General features: G+C 38.5%; 1 protein-coding gene and 1 long non-coding RNA gene across 2 annotated transcripts in view; both read left to right on the top strand.

The window, feature by feature from the left end:
• Positions 1–21,157, top strand: part of RANBP17 (RAN binding protein 17) — a 455,080-nt gene that overhangs the window by 188,961 nt on the left and 244,962 nt on the right. The window lies entirely within an intron of this gene.
• On the top strand, positions 7,911–10,210 carry LOC117065447. The gene is made up of 2 exons (XR_004429926.1): positions 7,911–9,787; positions 10,097–10,210. It is a non-coding gene; the product is annotated as an uncharacterized LOC117065447 (long non-coding RNA).

Genomic DNA, 21,157 nt, shown 5'->3' on the forward strand with positions numbered 1-21,157 from the left:
GTAATCCCAGCACTTTGGGAGGCCGAGACGGGCGGATCACGAGGTCAGGAGATCGAGACCATCCTGGCTAACAGGGTGAAACCCCGTCTCTACTAAAAATACAAAAAACTAGCCGGGCGAGGTGGCGGGCGCCTGTAGTCCCAGCTACTCCGGAGGCTGAGGCAGGAGAATGGCGTAAAACCCGGGAGGCGGAGCTTGCAGTGAGCTGAGATCCGGCCACTGCACTCCAGCCCGGACGAAAGAGCAAGACTCCGTCTCAAAAAAAAAAAACAAAAAAACAAAAAAAAATAATAATAAAAAAAAAAATAAATAAATAAATGGAATTTTTAAAATTTTCCTTTTTGAATTGTTGATTGCTAGTATATAGGAACTTAACAGAATTTTTGTTTGTTGATCATGTACCCTGCAACTTTGCCAAATTCATTTATTAACTGTAGTAGATTTTTTATGGACTTTTATAGATTTTCTGTATATAGAATTATGTCATCTGTAAAGAGGTAGTTTAGGGTTTTTTTACCCGACTCTGCAATTTGTAAGCCATTTATTTGTTTGGCCTAATTGCTTTAGCCAGGACTTCCAGTACAGTGTTGAATAGCAGTGGTGAAAGTGGTCATCCTCTTGTTACTCATCTTGGGGGAAAGCTTTCAGTCTTTCACCATTGAGTGTGATGTTACATTTTTTTCCTTCAAATCCTGTCAGTGTTAGCTTCATATATATATATATATATATGAAGTGTGTGTATATATATACACACACACACACAGTATATATATATACACACACACATATATATACACATATATATTTGTTGCTGTCTTTGATGCATATATGCTTACCATTGTTACATATTCTTACTGAAATGACTATTTTATCAATATATAATGTCTTCCTTTGTCTCTTATAATTCTCTGCTTAAAGTCTATGTATTTTGATATTTGAATAGCCATTCAAGCTCTCTTTTAGTTACTGTTTGCATAGAATATCTTTTTTTATCCTTTCACTTTCAATTTGTTTGTGTCTTTGGATCTAAAGTGAGTCTCCTATAAGCAGCATATAGTTGACTGGTTTGGTTTGGTTTTGTTTTGGGCTGTTTTTTGTTCGTTTGTTCATTTTTAGTGAAATGAACAAGTGAAAGCAAGTTTATTAAGAAAGCAAAGGAATAAAGAATGACCACTTCATTGGCAGAGCCAGCATCTTGGGCTGCTCACTGTGATTACACTTATAGTTATTTCTTGATTATATGCTAAACAAGGGATTGATTATTCATGAGTTTTCTGGAAAAGAGGTGGGCAGTTCTTGAAACTGAGGGTTCCTCCCCCATTTTAGACCATAGAGGGTAACTTGCTAACGTTGCCATGGTATTTGTAAATTGTCATGGCACTAGTAGGGGTGATTTTTAGCATGCTAATATATTATAATTAGCATATAAAGAGCAGTGAGGATGACCAGAGGTCACTTTTATCACCATCTTGGTTTTGGTGCATTTTGGCTGGCTTCTTTACCATATTCTTTTGTCAGCAAGGACTTTGTGACCTTTACCTTTTACCGATCTTCTTTCTCTTCCTGTGACTTAAAATGCCTAGCCTCCTGGGAATGCAGCCCAGTAGGTCTCAACCTTATTTTACCCAGCCCCTATTCAAGATGGAGTTGCTCTGGTTCAAACGCCTGTGACATATTTCCCCCCTCCCTTTTACAAGAGAATCCTTAATCCTAAGGGTTGTAGAGGAACAAAGATCCATCTTCTATGACTTCTTCAGGCTGAACAGAGGTGATGATATGCCTGTCTATTAGGGTCTCTTGTATTCAGGGTGGAGAGGCACTCATTTAGAAAGCATCCATATGCTGAGGGCCATGCATAACTCTTGAGATCTGATAAAAGGTGATATCTGGAAGACTAATAAGTGTTCAGCTTAAGAAAACATTGAGTGAGTTTATCCTACATATCTACACAAAGAGTACAACAGCAATGTATTCCACAACAGTAAAGAAAAATAAGCAAAATTATCCCAAGTAAAGAGAGCTTTCCATTAACTGGGCCACTGTTGGAACCAAACTGATACGGGGTTGCTAGCTGAGTCCAATATGTGTCCAGAATTAGAATACTGATCCAGATTTTTACATTACTCATCCCTCTTGTTTCTTGTGAGCAGCAGCCAGAAATCACTGGTTGGTTTACAGGAATAGGCAGGGTTAGCCTGAATTGCAGGAAAAAAACATCAGAAACAACTGATTAAAACTAAAATTTACTAACAGGTGTACCATATTTCTTGAAAAAAAAGTTTTTCTCTCTCCAGTCTTCCATTTTTACTTAAGACAAATCATGTTAAGAATGATTTGTTTTCAAAATAAGCTGTATTCTTATACTTGGCCTGATTATTTCTGTAAAGTGCAGCAAGAATAATTAATTTTCACATACCCTTTTTAAATTGGCTTTGATGAAACTTTGTTCCATAAAATGAATCTCAGACAAGACTTTTTTTCATAAAACCGAGTCCAGCCATGGGTTTGTACCATCAGATACCTATGAGTTGAGTAAATTCCTCTCATGTTGAGGTGCCAAGATAACTTGGAGCTTTTGGACCTGTTAGAAAGTGACATTTCTTTACTCACCACAGATCAGGAACCCTCTATAGGAACTGTGTAGGCAAGGTATGAGGCCAGTTTTCCCAAGGGGCTTTTATTGGCTCTGTAAGTCAAGTTTGATACCTTAAAGAAAGGCATGCTATTCCAGTCAAAGCCTTGGTAAAATAACCAGTTTCTCCAGTTGTGTCCTGTTGCAAAATAAAATATTCTTATTACACGTGTGCAAGCAACTATGTTGCCGTAAATTAAGAGTACTCACAAATAGTTTCCAAATTCTGGTGAAATCAGGTAGAGAGAAACAAATATGTTCCAAATTTTGTTTACAGAATACTTTATTCAATTGTTAAAAGTTGTAAATAGCTCAAAAGAAAATTTTCTTGACTCTGAAAACCAAAACAAAGGATCGGTAACATTTTAAGCAAAAAGCCAAAATAGATTACTTCAATCTTCTATTAGTTCAGTCCACGCAGTTAACTCCTGTCCTGACTTATTGTCACAAACATTTCAGCTCTCCATGAGTCCCGAAAGTTTTTTCCTCTATTCTAATGTGACAGTCTCCAAAGTTATCAGAAACCTGCATTCAGGAGCACCTGTCAAAGTCCTGTAGCTGACTTATAAACCATCTCTTAGAGAGGATCAGAACAAGATAACAATCATTTGTGAATGACAACATGTCTTGGGGCAGCCACAGTCAAAAGCGTGATTGACAAAGAAATTTTGTTATCTTGGTGGCATACAATGATTTTATGTAACAATTATAATTATTACTGATAACGTGCGCTAAGTCATATCAGAATTACAGAAGTTTCCCATAATTTTGGAACAGATACCAATAACACCAATAACATATTTAAGCAAATACAGCCCCAGGAAAGCCAAACACCATTTTATATTTGGCAGTGTTTCTTGTAATTTTTATACCAAATAAGCCAAATATGTCACTTTTGGACTTTAGGGGACCTAATACCTAAAAGATGAAATAGGTTAGAAAAGACATAATTTATAATTTTACTTTGGAAAGTTTGTCATATATTAAAAGTTTAAAATACTTGATATTGTAAAATCAAATCCCAGGTCACCAGAAGTCATTAATTTAGCCAAAATGATAACTCAAACATTTTAAAAAGGCAAAAACCTTTACTCATTAAGGGGAAGACAGCTTTCCAATCTGTCTCTTTTCTTTCCCTTCTTTTTCCTACAGTTTGTTCAAAAGGCAATAAAAATATTTCATTATTTTTTAATGTAACATGAAAATCTTGTTCAAGAGAGGAAACTAAATTTCACCTTTGCATTAGTGCACTATTGATGTGAAACCTTAACAAAACCCTATAAACAAATCCATCTAGTCTCAATAAGTATGAACTTAAGGTAAAATTCATATAAACCTTTTATAACCCTTTACAACTTTTGTGAAAGAGCAGATCCATGCTCTAAGAAAATTCTGATGTGCTTTTATTCTAATGTTCAATTTATGGAAAAACTGAGTACCACTTTAACTTTAGCCAATATGTTCACACACAGAATTTCTTTTACAAGATTAATTTTTCACAAATCCTCCACAACTTGATTGTTTTCTGGTTTGTGCTTCCTGTGTTCCTTTTTATAGTGACAAACCATTTAATCTGTTTTTTAAATGTTTGCCTTTTGAACAATAAAGTTAGCATATTTTATACGTATCTATATAATTGTGCTTATATATGTGTTTATTGCATTTTGCTTTTTTTACTTAATTATATCTCCTGGAAATCATTCCATTTCAGTACATAGAGTTCTTCTTCATTCTGTCTTACACCTTTCATTTCTTATAGCTTACTTACTCCATTTCATGTTGATATCATAGAGTATTTACCCAATCTCCGTTGCTTTACAATCACAAATAATACTGTACGAATAACTTTGTGATTATGTGTGTCTTAGTCTGTTCTCAACTATGAAGAAATACCCAAGACTTGATATATCATTTATAAAGGAAAGAGGCTTAATTGATTTATGGTTTTATTTTGCTGGTGAGGCCTCAGGAAACTGCCCTCATGATCCAGTTACCTCCACCTGGTCTTGACCTTGACACATGGAGATTATGGGGATTACAATTGGAGGTGAGATTTGGGTGGGGACACAGAGCCAAACCATATCATGTGTTTTCATATTGTTGGAGATACATATTTTAGATAAATTCATACAGGGATTTCTGGCTTGAGATTTGATTATATATAATTGGTTAGATATTGACAAATTCCCCTTCATAGGGATTGTGACATTTTCTGTATCCATCAGCAATATATGGCATTACCTGTTTCTCACCTTACTAATAGAATGTATTGTTAAGCTTTTTGACTTTTTGCTAATTTGATGTGTAAAAAAATTAAATTTTATTGTAATTTTAATTTTCATTTCTCTTTTATATGAATGAAATTACGTATCTTCTTACATAATTAAGAGGCATTTTTATATCTCTTTTGAGTTGTTTATTCAAATCTTTGCCCATTTGTTTGTTTGTTGTTTGTTTGTTGTTTGTTTTGAGACAGCGTTTTCACTCTGTTGCCCAGGCTGTCTTGGCTCACTGCAACCTCCTCCTTCCAGGCTCAAGTGATCCTCCCACTTTGGCCTTCCAAGGAGCTGGGACTAGAGCCACATGCCACCATGCCTGGCTAATTTTTGTTTTTTGTTTTTGTGGGTTTTTTTTTCTCATAGACATGGGGTTTCTCTCCATGTTGCCTAGGCTGGTGTCAAACTCTTGAGCTCACACAATCTGCCTGCCTCTGCTTCCCAAAGTGCTGGGATTACAGGCATGAGTCACCATGCCCAGCCTCCCTGCCCATTTTTCTGTAGGATTTCTGTAGGTTGATTTTCCTCAATTAAAAAAAAAAAATCCTTAATATTTATCTGCAATATATGCTGTGCATGTTTTTCCCAGTTTTGTCAGTTACCTTTGATTTTGTTAATGAGTTTTCTTTGGCTATGCAAATTTTCCAGTCTATCATCTTATTTTGTTTTTAATTGCATCTAGGATTTTAGTCATAGTTAGGAACCCTTTCCTTACAGATGGGTTTTAGAGGAATTCACTGATAATTTCTTTTGGTGCATATATAGATTTACTTTTTATATTTATATCTCTGATCCATTTGGAGTTTGTTCTTGGGTGTGGAAAGAAAGGAATTAATCTACTTTTACCTTTTTTCAAATGGCTATCCAGTATTCCCTACACCAACCATCCTCAACCTTTTTGACATCAGGGACCAGGTTCATGGAAGACAGATTTTCCACAGAATGGGTGGTGGGATGAAGGGGATGGTTTTGGGATGAAACTGTTCTGCCTCAGACCATCAGGCATCAGTTAGATTCTCATAAGGAGTGCACAACCTAGATCCCTCCCATGCACAGTTCACAGTAGGGTTCCTGCTCCTGTGATAATCTAATGCTGCTGCTGACCTGAGAGAGACAGAGCTGTCACGTGATAATGCTGGCTTGCCCTCTGCTCACCTCCTGCTTTGTGACTCCCATTTCCTAACTGGTACCAGTCCATGGCCCAGGACTTTGGGACCCCTCCCCTGCCCTACACTGTGTGTTAACCAGAGCATCTTTGACCCAGTGATTTGAGATACCACTTTTATCATATGTTTATATGTAATTGGATCTACTTCTAGAAATGACATTTTATTCCATTGGTTTGATAGCTTATTCTTGTACCAGTACCATACTGTTTGATGAAAGAGGTTTGTAGCATGTTTTTATACCTTGGAGTAGTTCTTCCCTGCCCCCTTTCCCACCTTTCACAGATCTTTATATTCAGTAATTTCCTTGCTATTCTTGTGTTTATTTTCACTGATTCTTTCTTCTGGATGCTCAGATCTGCTTTTGAACTTCTATATTGATTTTTTTTATTTCAGCTATTATAATTTTATTTTCTTTCAGCTATTGTACTTTTCAACTCCAGAATTCCTGCTTGGTTAATTTTGTAACTTCTATTTTTTGTTAATATTACCTACTTGTTCATACATTGTTCTCCTGGTTTCTTTTCATTCCTGTTCCATGCTTTCCTTTAGCTCTTTGAACATATTTAAAGTCTTTCTCTAGTAAATCCAGTGTATGGGCTTCCCTCAGAGATTGTTTTTGTCAATTTTCTTCCTGTGCATAGCTTATACTTTCCTGGTTTCTCTGTATGCTTTGTCATTTCTAGTTGAGAAATAGACATTTTGAGTATTATAATGTGGTAACTCTGAAAATTATATTATTTCCTCCCCAGGGAATACTGCTGTTACTTTCCTGTTGTTTTTGTTGTTGTTGTTGTTGTTGTTGTTGTTATTGTTACAGAGTCTCACTCTGTTGCCCACGTTGGAGTGCAGGGATGTGATCTCAGCTCACTGTAACTTCTGCCTCCCAGATTCAAGTGATTCTCCTGCCTCAGCCACCCAAGTAGCTGGGATTACAGGCATACACCATCATGCCTGGCTAAATTTTGTTTGTATTTTTAGTAGAGACAGGGTTTCACCATGTCAGCCAAGGTCAAACCCTTGACCTCAAGTGATCCACTTGCCTTGGCCTCCCAAACTCCTGGGATTATAGGCAGTAAGCCACCACGCCCAGCTGGTGCTAATACTTCTTGAAGGCTGCAGTTACTCATTTATTTAGTAACTTTCCAAACTATTTTTGCAAAAGTTATTCCTTGTCATGTGTGGTCCACTGAGGTCACTATTTCATATTCTCTACAGCCAGCTGGTGACCTGACAGCGTTTTACCTGAATGCCTGGAACCAATAAGAAAAGGGAAAAAAAATAGGTGTTCTCTTTCTTTAAATTATTTCAACAGAGGCCTCCAGGAAATCTGCTTCTACTTGAAACAGTGCTGGCCAGTCATTGAACCACTAAGCAGATTCAAATATACAACTCTGATTTTTGTTAGACAGGGTTCTTATTTTCTACCCTAGCAGCAGGGAGCTGCACCAGGAACTTGGGCCTTTTTCCCCTCACTGCCTTCTGCAGGTCTGGAGGTGATAGTTGCTGTGCAAAATGCTGAAATTTACCAGCTTCTTTCTTCATCAAGCAGTCACCTGGATGCCACAAGTATTCAGCTAGAGTCTAGAGTTCTGAAATCATTGATTCTGAGAATTCTTGCTAGCTCAGTGGTTTCAGTGGAGGAACTGATTACTAGAACTTCTTACCCTGCCATTGTTGTGTCATCATTTAGCCATTACTTCTGAAAATATTATTTCTGCATCGTAAATTAAAACCATACTTAGTAATCACATAGTCATTCTTTTTTTCATTTTCAGTACAGTATTCAATAAATTACATGAGGTATTCAACACTGTGTTATAAAATAGAGCTTTTTTAGGTGCTTTTGCTCAACTTTAAACTAATTTAAGTGTTCTGATCATATTTGAGGTAGGGTAGGCTAAGCTACAATATTCAGTAGGTAGATATTTTCAACTCATGATGGGTTTGTCAGGATGTAACCCCATCATAAGTCGAGGATCATATGTAAAGCCAAAGTACAAAGTACTTTAGAAGAAATACAGAGATAGGATGACAAGATCAGAAAAGAGATTAAGCATAGGTAGGTTTGCCATAGTGCTGTTGAAATCTAACCTTCTCAAAAGGGTCTGCCAAACCTGCATCTGCTCCTCCTTGTAAAAGAATTGAAAGGTAGTATAATATTATCAAGAATATAAAATTAAACAGAGGGGAACTCAATAGACAAAATTTCTAAAACATAGCCTTAAAGGCTGAGCACGTCTGTATTTTTCCTTTCTGTCCTGAGAGAAAAAAAATCTAACCTTTCTATTGGTCAGACTAAGCAAGTTCTATTAGTTAACCCAAACTTCAGTAGGACAGATGATCTGAGAATGTTCTTACTTATAGGGCACTTTAGTTGAAATAAGGCTAATTCTGACTCCTAATTTTACAGGTGAGAAAGTTGAGATCCAACAAAATTAATTACCATAAAGGACAAAAACTTCCTGATTACCATTTTGTTCCTTTTTCAGTATACTTAGTATCTCTCCCTCCTGAGTAATTCAGAAGAAACTTTTAGCACAAAATATATTCTCTTACTTGGAATTACTTCTGCTGTTTGTTTTTGTATATAGTCTGAATAAATATAATGTTAACATTGGAAAAGTTCGTAGAAATTAGCTGTTCTTCATCTTTTTTGGATCAAAGATCATTTTGAGAATTGGATAAAATTTGTTTGCTATGCCCTATCCATAGACTACTGACTTAGGTATGTAATAATTTCTGACATAGGTGGAAAAACTCAAGACCAGGAGACAGTAATTTTTTTCAAGATTCAAAAGTAGGTCAATGATAGAAGAAATTAGAATGGTCTACTCATGCATTACCCCTAATAGTTAAGTTCTTCAAATTATAATAATGAGATAGTTTTCTTTCCTGTTTGCCTTCCCCTCCTCTACACTTTACAATACTAGTATCAGTTTTCTGAGTTAATCTGTATGGTCTCTGCTATATGGAGACTTCTTCAGTGTATCCTCATCATACCTAGAACTTGATTTTTACTCTTACTTAAACATTTAGTTTTGCCTTAATGATTGCATTGTTTTCCATTTAATGAAAGTACCATTTATTTAACCTGTCTCCAATATAGAAGCTTAAATTTAAAATACATATATGTTACATTCAGTACTGTGGTAAACATTCTGGTATATAACTGTTCTGCAAGTATGTGTGCCAAAAATTCCTAGAAATAAAATTGCTGGCTGAAAGAGTAAACACACAAAAAGTTACAGTTCGCCTTCCAAAAATATTGAACCAATTTGTACATCACCAGCAAAACATACAGTTCATGTTTCTGTGTAACCTTGCCATTTTTTAACCCTTCTTTTGTGATCTTTACAAGTCTGGTAATTGGAAGTATCTTACTTTTATTTAATCTGTATGTCATTCAGTATTAGTGCGATTGGACTCAATATTATTAAGATGTCAATTTGCCCCAGTGTGACATATAAATTCAGTGTAATTGTGATCAAAATCCCAGCATATTTTTTGTGGATATTGACAAGCTAATTCTAAAACTTATATGGAAAGGCAAGTGAACCAGAAGAGCCCCCAAATTTTGAAATGGAAAAAGAGGAACAAAGTTGAGAATTCACACTACCCAATTTTAATATAAGGCTGCATAAGTCAAGCCAGTGGGGTCCCGGCCAAAGGATAAACATATAATTCAGTGAGACAAAATAAAGAGCTCAGAAGTAGACCCACGGCCGGGCGCGGTGGCTCAAGCCTGTAATCCCAGCACTTTGGGAGGCCGAGACGGGCGGATCACAAGGTCAGGAGATCGAGACCATCCTGGCTAACACCGTGAAACCCCGTCTCTGCTAAAAATACAAAAACTAGCCGGGCGAGGTGGTGGGCGCCTGTAGTCCCAGCTACTCGGGAGGCTGAGGCAGGAGAATGGCGTAAACCCGGGAGGCGGAGCTTGCAGTGAGCTGAGATCCGGCCACTGCACTCCAGTCCGGGCGACAGAGCGAGACTCCGCCTCAAAAAAAAAAAAAAAAAAGAAGTAGACCCACACAAATATTATCAACTGATTGTTGGCAGAAGCTAAAAAGAAATTCCACAGGAAATGGGTAGTTTGTTCAGTAAATGGTACTGGAACAGCTTTATGCAAAAAACTAAACTAAACTAAACTAAAAACCTCAACATGTCAACATGTACCACACAACTTGTACAAAAATTAACTGAGAATGCATCATAGACCTAAAATGTATAGCGTAAAACTGTAAAACTTCTAGAAGAAAACATTTAAGAAAATCTCCATAATTTTGACTTAGGTGGGAAGTGCTTAAAATTGACACCAAAAACACAACTCATTAAAATTTTTTTGATAAATTTGACTTTATTATCAAAAGTTTAAACTTTTAAACTTTCACTCTAAGAAAGGCACTGTTAACAAGAATGAAAAGTCAAGTGCTGAATGGGAGAAAACATTTGAAAATTCCAAGTCCAACAAGTGACATGGATTATCCAAAATATACAAAGGACTCTGAAGAACTTGCCACTAAGTGTGATAGGAAGAATAATGCCCCCCCCACCCCCATCACCCAAAGATGCCTACATCCTAATACAAAAGGGAGTGATGATGTAAAAGAGGAAGTCAGAGATATCATGTGAAAAAGACTTAATCCAATGATGTTGGCTTGAAAGATGAAGAAAGAGAAATATGAGCCAAGGGTCATGAGTGATTTCTAGAAGCTAGAAAAAGCATGGAATGGACTTTCCCCTAGAACCTTAAGAAAGGAACACAGTCCTACTGACACCTTAATTTTAGGCCAGGGAGACCTCTGACAACTTTCTTTTTTTTTTTTTTTAAATTATTATTATTATTATTATTATACTTTAAGTTCTAGGGTACATGTGCATAACGTGCAGGTTTGTTACATATGTATACTTGTGCCATGTTGGTGTGCTGCACCCATCAACTCGTCAGCACCCATCAATTCGTCATTTATATCAGGTATAACTCCCAATGCAATCCCTCCCACACCCCCCTCCCCATGATAGGCCCCAGTGTGTGATGTTCCCCTTCCCGAGTCCAAGTGATCTCATTGTTCAGTTCCCACCTATGAGTGAGAACATGCGGTGTTTGGTTTTCTCTTCTTGTGATAGTTTGCTAAGAATGATGGTTTCCAGATGCATCCATGTCCCTACAAAGGACACAAACTCATCCTTTTTTATGGCTGCATAGTATTCCATGGTGTATATGTGCCACATTTTCTTAATCCAGTCTGTCACAGATGGACATTTGGGTTGATTCCAAGTCTTTGCTATTGTGAATAGTGGCGCAATAAACATACGTGTGCATGTGTCTTTATAGCAGCATGATTTATAATCCTTTGGGTATATACCCAGTAGTGGGATGGCTGGGTCATATGGTACATCTAGTTCTAGATCCTTGAGGAATTGCCATACTGTTTTCCATAATGGTTGAACTAGTTTACAATCCCACCAACAGTGTAAAAGTGTTCCTATTTCTCCACATCCTCTCCAGCACCTATTGTTTCCTGACTTTTTAATAATTGCCATTCTAACTGATGTGAGATGGTATCTCATTGTGGTTTTGATTTGCATTTCTCTGATGACCAGTGATGATGAGCATTTTTTCATGTGTCTGTTGGCTGTATGAATGTCTTCTTTTGAGAAATGTCTGTTCATATCCTTTGCCCACTAACCTCTGACAAATTTCTAACGTACAGAACTATAAGATAGTAAATTTGCATTGTTTTAAGACACCATATTTGTGACAATTTGTTACAGCAGCAATAAGAACCTAATATAGGAAGAAAGTAAACAAGCTAATTGAAAAAAAAAAAAAAAAAGACAAAATATCTGAATAGGTACTTCTCCAAAGAAGATATATGGATGGCAAACAAGGACATGAAAAGGTACTTAACATCATTTATCATTACAGAATAGAAATTAAAATCACAATTAGATGCTATGTCACAGTTGTTAGAATTATTACAAACAGACAATAAATAATGGCAAAGATCTAGAGCAACAGGCATTCTCATTTATTGCCAGTGGGAATGGAAAAATGATATAGCCACTTTGGAAGACAGTTTGATAGTTTCTTAAGTATCACTCCTGGGTATTTACCTAAATGTATTGAAAACTTTTGTTCACACAGAAACCTGTATGCAAATGTTTATAGCAGCTTTATTTATAAATCACCAAAAACTAGGAACAACCAAGATGTCTTTCAGTAAGTGGTACAGTGGAATACTGGAAGACAATAAAATGGAGTGAGTTGGTTATTCCTGCAACAACATGAATAAATATTACATGCATTTTGCTGAGCAAAGCCAGAGCTAAAAGGCAGTGTATTGTATTATTCCATTTACATGACATACTGGAAAAGGCAAAGCTAATAAGAACAGAAAACAGATAGATGGTTACCAGGAGGTGAGGGAGGGGTCAACTACAAAAGGGGTGTGATAGAACTGTTCTGTGTGGTAATGGGATGGTAGATGGATTCTGTCCAATCATTTGTAGAATGAACTTTCCGGGTGTAAATTAAAACATCAAAATGTCAGGGGATCCCAGGATGAAATGGAAACTGTAACTTATGAATCTAACTATGTTATAAATACATGACATATCTTAATGAAACTGGTAGGGGGAGGGGAACTAACCTAAGTAACTTTGGAAAGCGGGTAATGTAATGTTTTGACTGGATAATGTAGGGCTAAAGACAAAAAGAACTATACATAATAAACATTGAACTCTAGTTGGTAAATTTGTTTCTTACAGGTACAGGTTAGCAGTCCTAAAACTACCTCTATTCTAGGATTGAATGATAAGTGAACATATTGTAGGTGTGAAGAGCCAAGTTTCTGTCAGAGTAAGAAATTACAAATAAACAACAGAGAAACTAGAATGAACTCTGTGGCTCTGGAGAGATGTGTGAGCAGAGACTCATGTTTATTTTAATATATTACAGATAAATATATATATAACTAATCTCAGATACAAGTGGATACATGGCTTAGTGTACATGTATGTAAAAGCCTAGAAGCAATGACACCCCAGCAGCTGCAGACTCATTCAGCACCTATCCTAATCTTGGTTTCTGCATACCATTTTGTAATAAAAAGAAGCACGGCTTCCTGGAGAAATGGCTACTGCTGCATCTGGGACAGGTAAAATATAAGATGAGCCTGGAATATCTTACGGGGTCAGAAAGTAAGGAGGTGCTGTTTTTTTGTTTTTTTTTTTTTTAAACATGGAACAGTTTGAGCAACAAAATAGGATATTGCATTTTACTCAAAAAAAATCCTTCAGGGGGGCGGAGCAAGATGGACGAATAGGAACAGCTCCAGTCTCCAACTCCCAGCGCAAGCGACACAGAAAACCGGTGATTTCTGCATTTTCAACTGAGGTACTGGGGTCATCTCACTAGGGAGTGCCGGACAATCGGTGCTGGTCAGCTGCTGCAGCCTGACCAGCGAGAGCTGAAGCAGGGTGAGACATCGCCTCACCTGGAAAGCGCAAGGGGGAAGGGAATCCCTTTTCCTAGCCAGGGGACCTGAGACACACAACACCTGGAAAATCGGGTAACTCCCACCCCAATACCACGCTTTAAGCAAACGGGCACACCAGAAGAATACATCCCTCACCTGGCCGGGAGGGTCCCACGCCCACGGAGCCTCCCTCACTGCTAACACAGCAGTCTGTGGCGATCTAACCTCAAGGCAGCAGTGAGGCTGGGGGAGGGGCGCCCGCCATTGCTGAGGCTTAAGTAGGTAAACAAAGCCGCTGGGGAGCTCGAACTGGGTGGAGCTCACAGCAGCTCAAGGAAACCTGCCTCTCTCTGTAGACTCCACCTCTGGGGGCAGGGCTCAGCTAAAAAAACAACAGGGGAAGTAGCAGAGGCCTGAGCAGACGCGAACGACTCTGTCTGACAGCTTTGAAGAGAGCAGTGGATCTCCTAACACGGAGGTTGAGGTCTGAGAACGGACAGACTGCCTGCTTAAGTGGGTCACTGACCCCTGAGTAGCCTAACTGGGAGACGTCTCCCACTAGGGGCAGTCTGACACCCCACACCTCACAGGGTGGAGTACACCCCTGAGAGGAAGCTTCCAAAGTAAGAATCAGACAGGTACACTCACTGTTCAGCAATATTCTATCTTCTGCAACCTCTGCTGCTGATACCCAGGCAAACAGGGTCTGGAGTGGACCTCAAGCAATCTCCAGCAGACCTACAGTGAGGGTCCTGACTGTCAGAAGGAAAACTATCAAACAGGAAGGACACCTATACCAAAACCCCATCAGTACGTCACCATCATCAAAGACCAGAGGCAGATAAAACCACAAAGATGGGGAAGAAGCAGGGCAGAAAAGCTGGAAATTCAAAAAATAAGACCGCATCTCCCCCTGCAAAGGAGCGCAGCCCATCGCCAGCAACGGATCAAAGCTGGTCAGAGAATGACTTTGATGAGATGAGAGAAGAAGGCTTCAGTCCATCAAACTTCTCAGAGCTAAAGGAGGAATTACGTACCCAGCGCAAAGAAACTAAAAATCTTGAAAAAAGAGTGGAAGAATTGACAGCTAGACTAATTAATGCAGAGAAGGTCATAAACGAAATGACAGAGATGAAAACCATGACACGAGAAATACATGACAAACGCACAAGCTTCAGTAACCGACTCGATCAACTGGAAGAAAGAGTATCAGCGATTGAGGATCAAATGAATGAAATGAAGCGAGAAGAGAAACCAAAAGAAAAAAGAAGAAAAAAATGAACAAAGCCTGCAAGAAGTATGGGGTTATGTAAAAAGACCAAATCTACGTCTGATTGGGGTACCTGAAAGTGAGGGGGAAAATGGAACCAAGTTGGAAAACACTCTTCAGGATATCATCCAGGAGAACTTCCCCAACCTAGTAGGGCAGGCCAACATTCAAATTCAGGAAATACAGAGAACTCCACAAAGATACTCCTCGAGAAGAGCAAATCCAAGACACATAATTGCCAGATTCACCAAAGTTGAAATGAAGGAAAGAATCGTAAGGGCAGCCAGAGAGAAAGGTCGGGTTACCCACAAAGGGAAGCCCATCAGACTAACAGCAGATCTCTCGGCAGAAACTCTACAAGCCAGAAGAGAGTGGGGGCCAATATTCAACATTCTTAAAGAAAAGAATTTTCAACCCAGAATTTCATATCCAGCCAAACTAAGTTTCATAAGTGAAGGAGAAATAAAATCCTTTACAGATAAGCAAATGCTTAGAGATTTTGTCACCACCAGGCCTGCCTTACAAGAGACCCTGAAGGAAGCCCTAAACATGGAAAGGAACAACCAGTACCAGCCATTGCAAAAACATGCCAAAATGTAAAGACCATCGAGGCTAGGAAGAAACTGCATCAACTAACGAGCAAAATAACCAGGTAATATCATAATGGCAGGATCAAGTTCACACATAACAGTATTAACCGTAAATGTAAATGGACTAAATGCTCCAATTAAAAGACACAGACTGGCAAACTGGATAAAGAGTCAAGACCCATCAGTCTGCTGTATTCAGGAGACCCATCTCACATGCAGAGACATACATAGGCTCAAAATAAAGGGATGGAGGAAGATTTACCAAGCAAATGGAGAACAAAAAAAAGCAGGGGTTGCAATCCTAGTCTCTGATAAAACAGACTTTAAACCATCAAAGATCAAAAGAGACAAAGAAGGCCATTACATAATGGTAAAGGGATCAATTCAATAGGAAAAGCTAACTCTCCTAAATATATATACACCCAATACAGGAGCACCCAGATTCATAAAGCAAGTCCTTAGAGACTTACAAAGAGACTTAGACTCCCATACAATAATAATGGGAGACTTCAACACTCCACTGTCAACATTAGACAGATCAACGAGACAGAAAGTTAACAAGGATATCCAGGAATTGAACTCCTCTCTGCACCAAGCGGACCTAATAGACATCTACAGAACTCTCCACCCCAAATCAACAGAATATACATTCTTCTCAGCACCACATCACACTTATTCCAAAATTGACCACATAAGTGGAAGTAAAGCACTCCTCAGCAAATGTACAAGAACAGAAATTATAACAAACTGTCTCTCAGACCACAGTGCAATCAAACTAGAACTCAGGACTAAGAAACTCAGTCAAAACCACTCAACTACATGGAAACTGAATAACCTGCTCTTGAATGATTACTGGGTACATAACGAAATGAAGGCAGAAATAAAGATGTTCTTTGAAACCAATGAGAACAAAGATACAACATACCAGAATCTCTGGGACACATTTAAAGCAGTGTGTAGAGGGAAATTTATAGCACTAAATGCCCACAAGAGAAAGCAGGAAAGATCTAAAATTGACACTCTAACATCACAATTAAAAGAACTAGAGAGGCAAGAGCAAACACATTCAAAAGCTAGCAGAAGGCAAGAAATAACTAAGATCAGAGCAGAACTGAAGGAGATAGAGACACAAAAAACCCTCCAAAAAATCAATGAATCCAGGAGTTGGTTTTTTTTTTTTTTTTTTTTTTGAGGCGGAGTCTCGCTCTGTCGCCCGGACTGGAGTGCAGTGGCCGGATCTCAGCTCACTGCAAGCTCCACCTCCTGGGTTTATGCCATTCTCCTGCCTCAGCCTCCCGAGTAGCTGGGACTACAGGCGCCCGCCACCTCGCCCAGCTAGTTTTTGTATTTTTAGTAGAGATGGGGTTTCACCGTGTTAGCCAGGATGGTCTCGATCTCCTGACCTCGTGATCCGCCCGTCTCGGCCTCCCAAAGTGCTGGGATTACAGGCTTGAGCCACCGCGCCCGGCCCAGGAGTTGGTTTTTTGAAAAGATCAACAAAATTGACAGACCGCTAGCAAGCCTAATAAAGAAGAAAAGAGAGAAGAATCAAATAGACGCAATAAAAAATGATAAAGGGGATATCACCAGCGACCCCACAGAAATACAAACTACCATCAGAGAATACTATAAACACCTCTACGCAAATCAACTGTAAAATCTAGAAGAAATGGATAATTTCCTGGACACTTACACTCTTCCAAGACTAAACCAGGAAGAAGTGGAATCCCTATATAGACCAATAGCAGGCTCTGAAATTGAGGCAATAATTAATAGCCTACCAACCAAAAAAAGTCCAGGACCAGATGGATTCACAGCTGAATTCTACCAGAGATACAAGGAGGAGCTGGTACCATTCCTTCTGAAACTATTCCAATCAATAGAAAAAGAGGGAATCCTCCCTAACTCATTTTATGAGGCCAACATCATCCTGATACCAAAGCCTGGCAGAGACACAACAAAAAAAGAGAATTTTAGACCAATATCCCTGATGAACATCGATGCAAAAATCCTCAATAAAAGACTGGCAAAACGGATTCAGCAGCACATCAAAAAGCTTATCCACCATGATCAAGTGGGCTTCATCCCTGGGACGCAAGGCTGGTTCAACATTCGCAAATCAATAAACGTAATCCAGCATATAAACGAAACCAAAGACAAGAACCACCTGATATCTCAATAGATGCAGAAAAGGCTTTTGACAAAATTCAACAGCCCTTCATGCTAAAAACGCTCAATAAATTCGGTATTGATGGAACATACCTCAAAATAATAAGAGCTATTTATGACAAACCCACAGCCAATATCATACTGAATGGGCAAAATCTGGAAAAATTCCCTTTGAAAACTGGCACAAGACAGGGATGCCCTCTCTCACCGCTCCTATTCAACATAGTGTTGGAAGTTCTGGCTAGGGCAATCAGACAAGAGAAAGAAATCAAGGGTATTCAGTTAGGAAAAGAAGAAGTCAAATTGTCCCTGTTTGCAGATGACATGATTGTATATTTAGAAAACCCCATCGTCTCAGCCCAAAATCTCCTTAAGCTGATAAGCAATTTCAGCAAAGTCTCAGGATACAAAATTAATGTGCAAAAATCACAAGCATTCTTATACACCAGTAACAGACAAACAGAGAGCCAAATCAGGAATGAACTTCCATTCACAATTGCTTCAAAGAGAATAAAATACCTAGGAATCCAACTTACAAGGGATGTAAAGGACCTCTTCAAGGAGAACTACAAACCACTGCTCAGTGAAATCAAAGAGGACACAAACAAATGGAAGAACATACCATGCTCATGGATAGGAAGAATCAATATCGTGAAAATGGCCATACTGCCCAAGGTTATTTATAGATTCAATGCCATCCCCATCAAGCTACCAATGAGTTTCTTCACAGAATTGGAAAAAACTGCTTTAAAGTTCATATGGAACCAAAAAAGAGCCCGCATTGCCAAGACAATCCTAAGTCAAAAGGACAAAGCTGGAGGCGTCACGCTACCTGACTTCAAACTATACTACAAGGCTACAGTAACCAAAACAGCATGGTACTGGTACCACAACAGAGCTATAGACCAATGGAACAGAACAGAGTCCTCAGAAATAATACCACACATCTACAGCCATCTGATCTTTGACAAACCTGAGAGAAACAAGGAATGGGGAAAGGATTCCCTATTTAATAAATGGTGCTGGGAAAATTGGCTAGCCATAAGTAGAAAGCTGAAACTGGATCCTTTCCTTACTCCTTATACGAAGAGTAATTCAAGATGGATTAGAGACTTAAATGTTAGACCTACTACCATAAAAACCCTAGAAGAAAACCTAGGTAATACCATTCAGGACCTAGGCATGGGCAAGGACTTCATGTCTAAAACACCAAAAGCAACGGCAGCAAAAGTAAAAATTGACAAATGGGATCTAATTAAACTAAAGAGCTTCTGCACAGCAAAAGAAACTACCATCAGAGTGAATAGGCAGCCTACAGAATGGGAGAAAATTTTTGCAATCTACTCATCTGACAAAGGGCTAATATCCAGAATCTACAAAGAACTCAAACAAATATACAAGAAAAAAACAACCCCATCAAAAAGTGGACAAAGGATATGAACAGACATTTCTCAAAAGAAGACATTCATACAGCCAACAGACACATCAAAAAATGCTCATCACTCGCCATCAGAGAAATGCAAATCAAAACCACAATGAGATACCATCTCACACCAGTTAGAATGGCAATCATTAAAAAGTCAGGAAACAACAGGTGTTGGAGAGGATGTGGAGAAATAGGAACACTTTTACACTGTTGGTGGGATTGTAAACTAGTTCAACCATTATGGAAAACAGTATGGCAATTCCTCAAGGATCTAGAACTAGATGTACCATATGACCCAGCCATCCCACTACTGGGTATCTATCCAAAAGATTATAAATCATGCTGCTATAAAGACACATGCACACGTATGTTTATTGCGGCACTATTCACAATAGCAAAGACTTGGAATCAACCCAAATGTCCATCAGTGACAGACTGGATTAAGAAAACGTGGCACATACACACCATGGAATACTATGCAGCCATAAAAAAGGATGAGTTTGCGTCCTTTATAGGGACATGGATGCATCTGGAAACCATCATTCTTAGCAAACTATCACAAGAAGAGAAAACCAAACACCGCATGTTCTCACTCATAGGTGGGAACTGAACAATGAGATCACTTGGACTCGGGAAGGGGAACATCACACACTGGGGCCTATCATGGGGAGGGGGGAGGGGGGAAGGATTGCATTGGGCAGTTATACATGATATAAATGATGAATTGATGGGTGCTGATGAGTTGATGGGTGCAGCACACCAACATGGCACAAGTATACATATGTAACAAACCTGCACGTTATGCACATGTACCCTAGAACTTAAAGTATTATTTAAAAAAAAAAAAAATCCATACTGATATAAATAAATGACTGAATTGATGAATTCTTTAGAGAAAACAGACAAATCTTCCTTAAGGAATAGTTTTTAATATATAAATGCTATCCCCTTCTGGAGGTGAGCTTTTCTGCCTCCTTGTGGACTGGACTTGTTGATTTGTTTCCAGAGAGGAAAATATGGAAAAGAAAAAAGAAATAACTTTATAGTTAGGAAATCAGGCAGACTCCACCTTAGTCAAGTGTTAAGGTTAAAATCACCAGTGATAAGTCATGTGGTAGCACATCTGTGATATTCCTTCCATAACCCATAATCCCAGCCTAATCATGTGAACACATTAAAATTGAAGGAAATTTTACAAAATATGAAATACTTGATTACTACTCTTCACAAGTGTCAAGAACACGAAAAACAAGGAAAAGTCTGAAAAGCTGTCACAGATTGGAGAGACGAAGGAAACATGATGATTAAATGCAAATGGAATCCTGGATTGGATCTTAGAATCGAAAAAAGACATTAATGAGAAAACTGGTGAAATACATATAAAGTCTGTAATTCAGTTAATAGTATTAATTCTACCAGTATTAATCATTTAATTTTGACAAATGCACCTTGATTATGGAAGATGCTAACATTAGGAGAAGCTCAATAGAGGATATCTGGGAACTCTGTACTCTCTTTGCAACCTTCCCATAAATTTAAAATTGTTCCAAGACAAATGTTTATATAATAAAGGTACATTCTGTCAACAAATATTTATGCAAATGAATGAACATCTCTTTGTTGATCGTCCTTTTATTAATTGGCTATTATAATCTTTGTCCATTTTTTAGATTTAGGTGCACTTTTACATGTTACTACTATCTGTGGCTTCTTTTGGGCTCTCTATAAATTACATCAATACCTGAGCCGGACGCGGTGGCTCACGCCTGTAATCCCAGCACTTTGGGAGGCCGAGGCGGGTGGATCACAAGGTCAGGAGATCGAGACCACGGTGAAACCCCATCTCTACTAAAAATACAAAAAAAAAATTAGCCGGGCGCGGTGGCGGGCGCCTGTAGTCACAGCTACTCAGGAGGCTGAGACAGGAGAATGGTGTGAACCCAGGAGGCGGAGCTTGCAGTGAGCCGAGATCGCGCCACTGCACTCCAGCCTGGGCGACAGAGCGAGACTCCGTCTCAAAAAATAAATAAATAAATAAATTATATCAATACCTGAAAAAGCTTGTTTATATTATTTACACACTATTTTCGAGACTTTGTGTTCTAAAAGGAAGGCTTATTTTAAAAGTTTGTTGTTGTCTTCTC

Source organism: Trachypithecus francoisi, unplaced genomic scaffold (genome assembly GCF_009764315.1).
Source record: "Trachypithecus francoisi isolate TF-2019V2 unplaced genomic scaffold, Tfra_2.0 Lachesis_group2, whole genome shotgun sequence".
In the NCBI taxonomy this organism is placed as follows: domain Eukaryota; kingdom Metazoa; phylum Chordata; class Mammalia; order Primates; family Cercopithecidae; genus Trachypithecus; species Trachypithecus francoisi.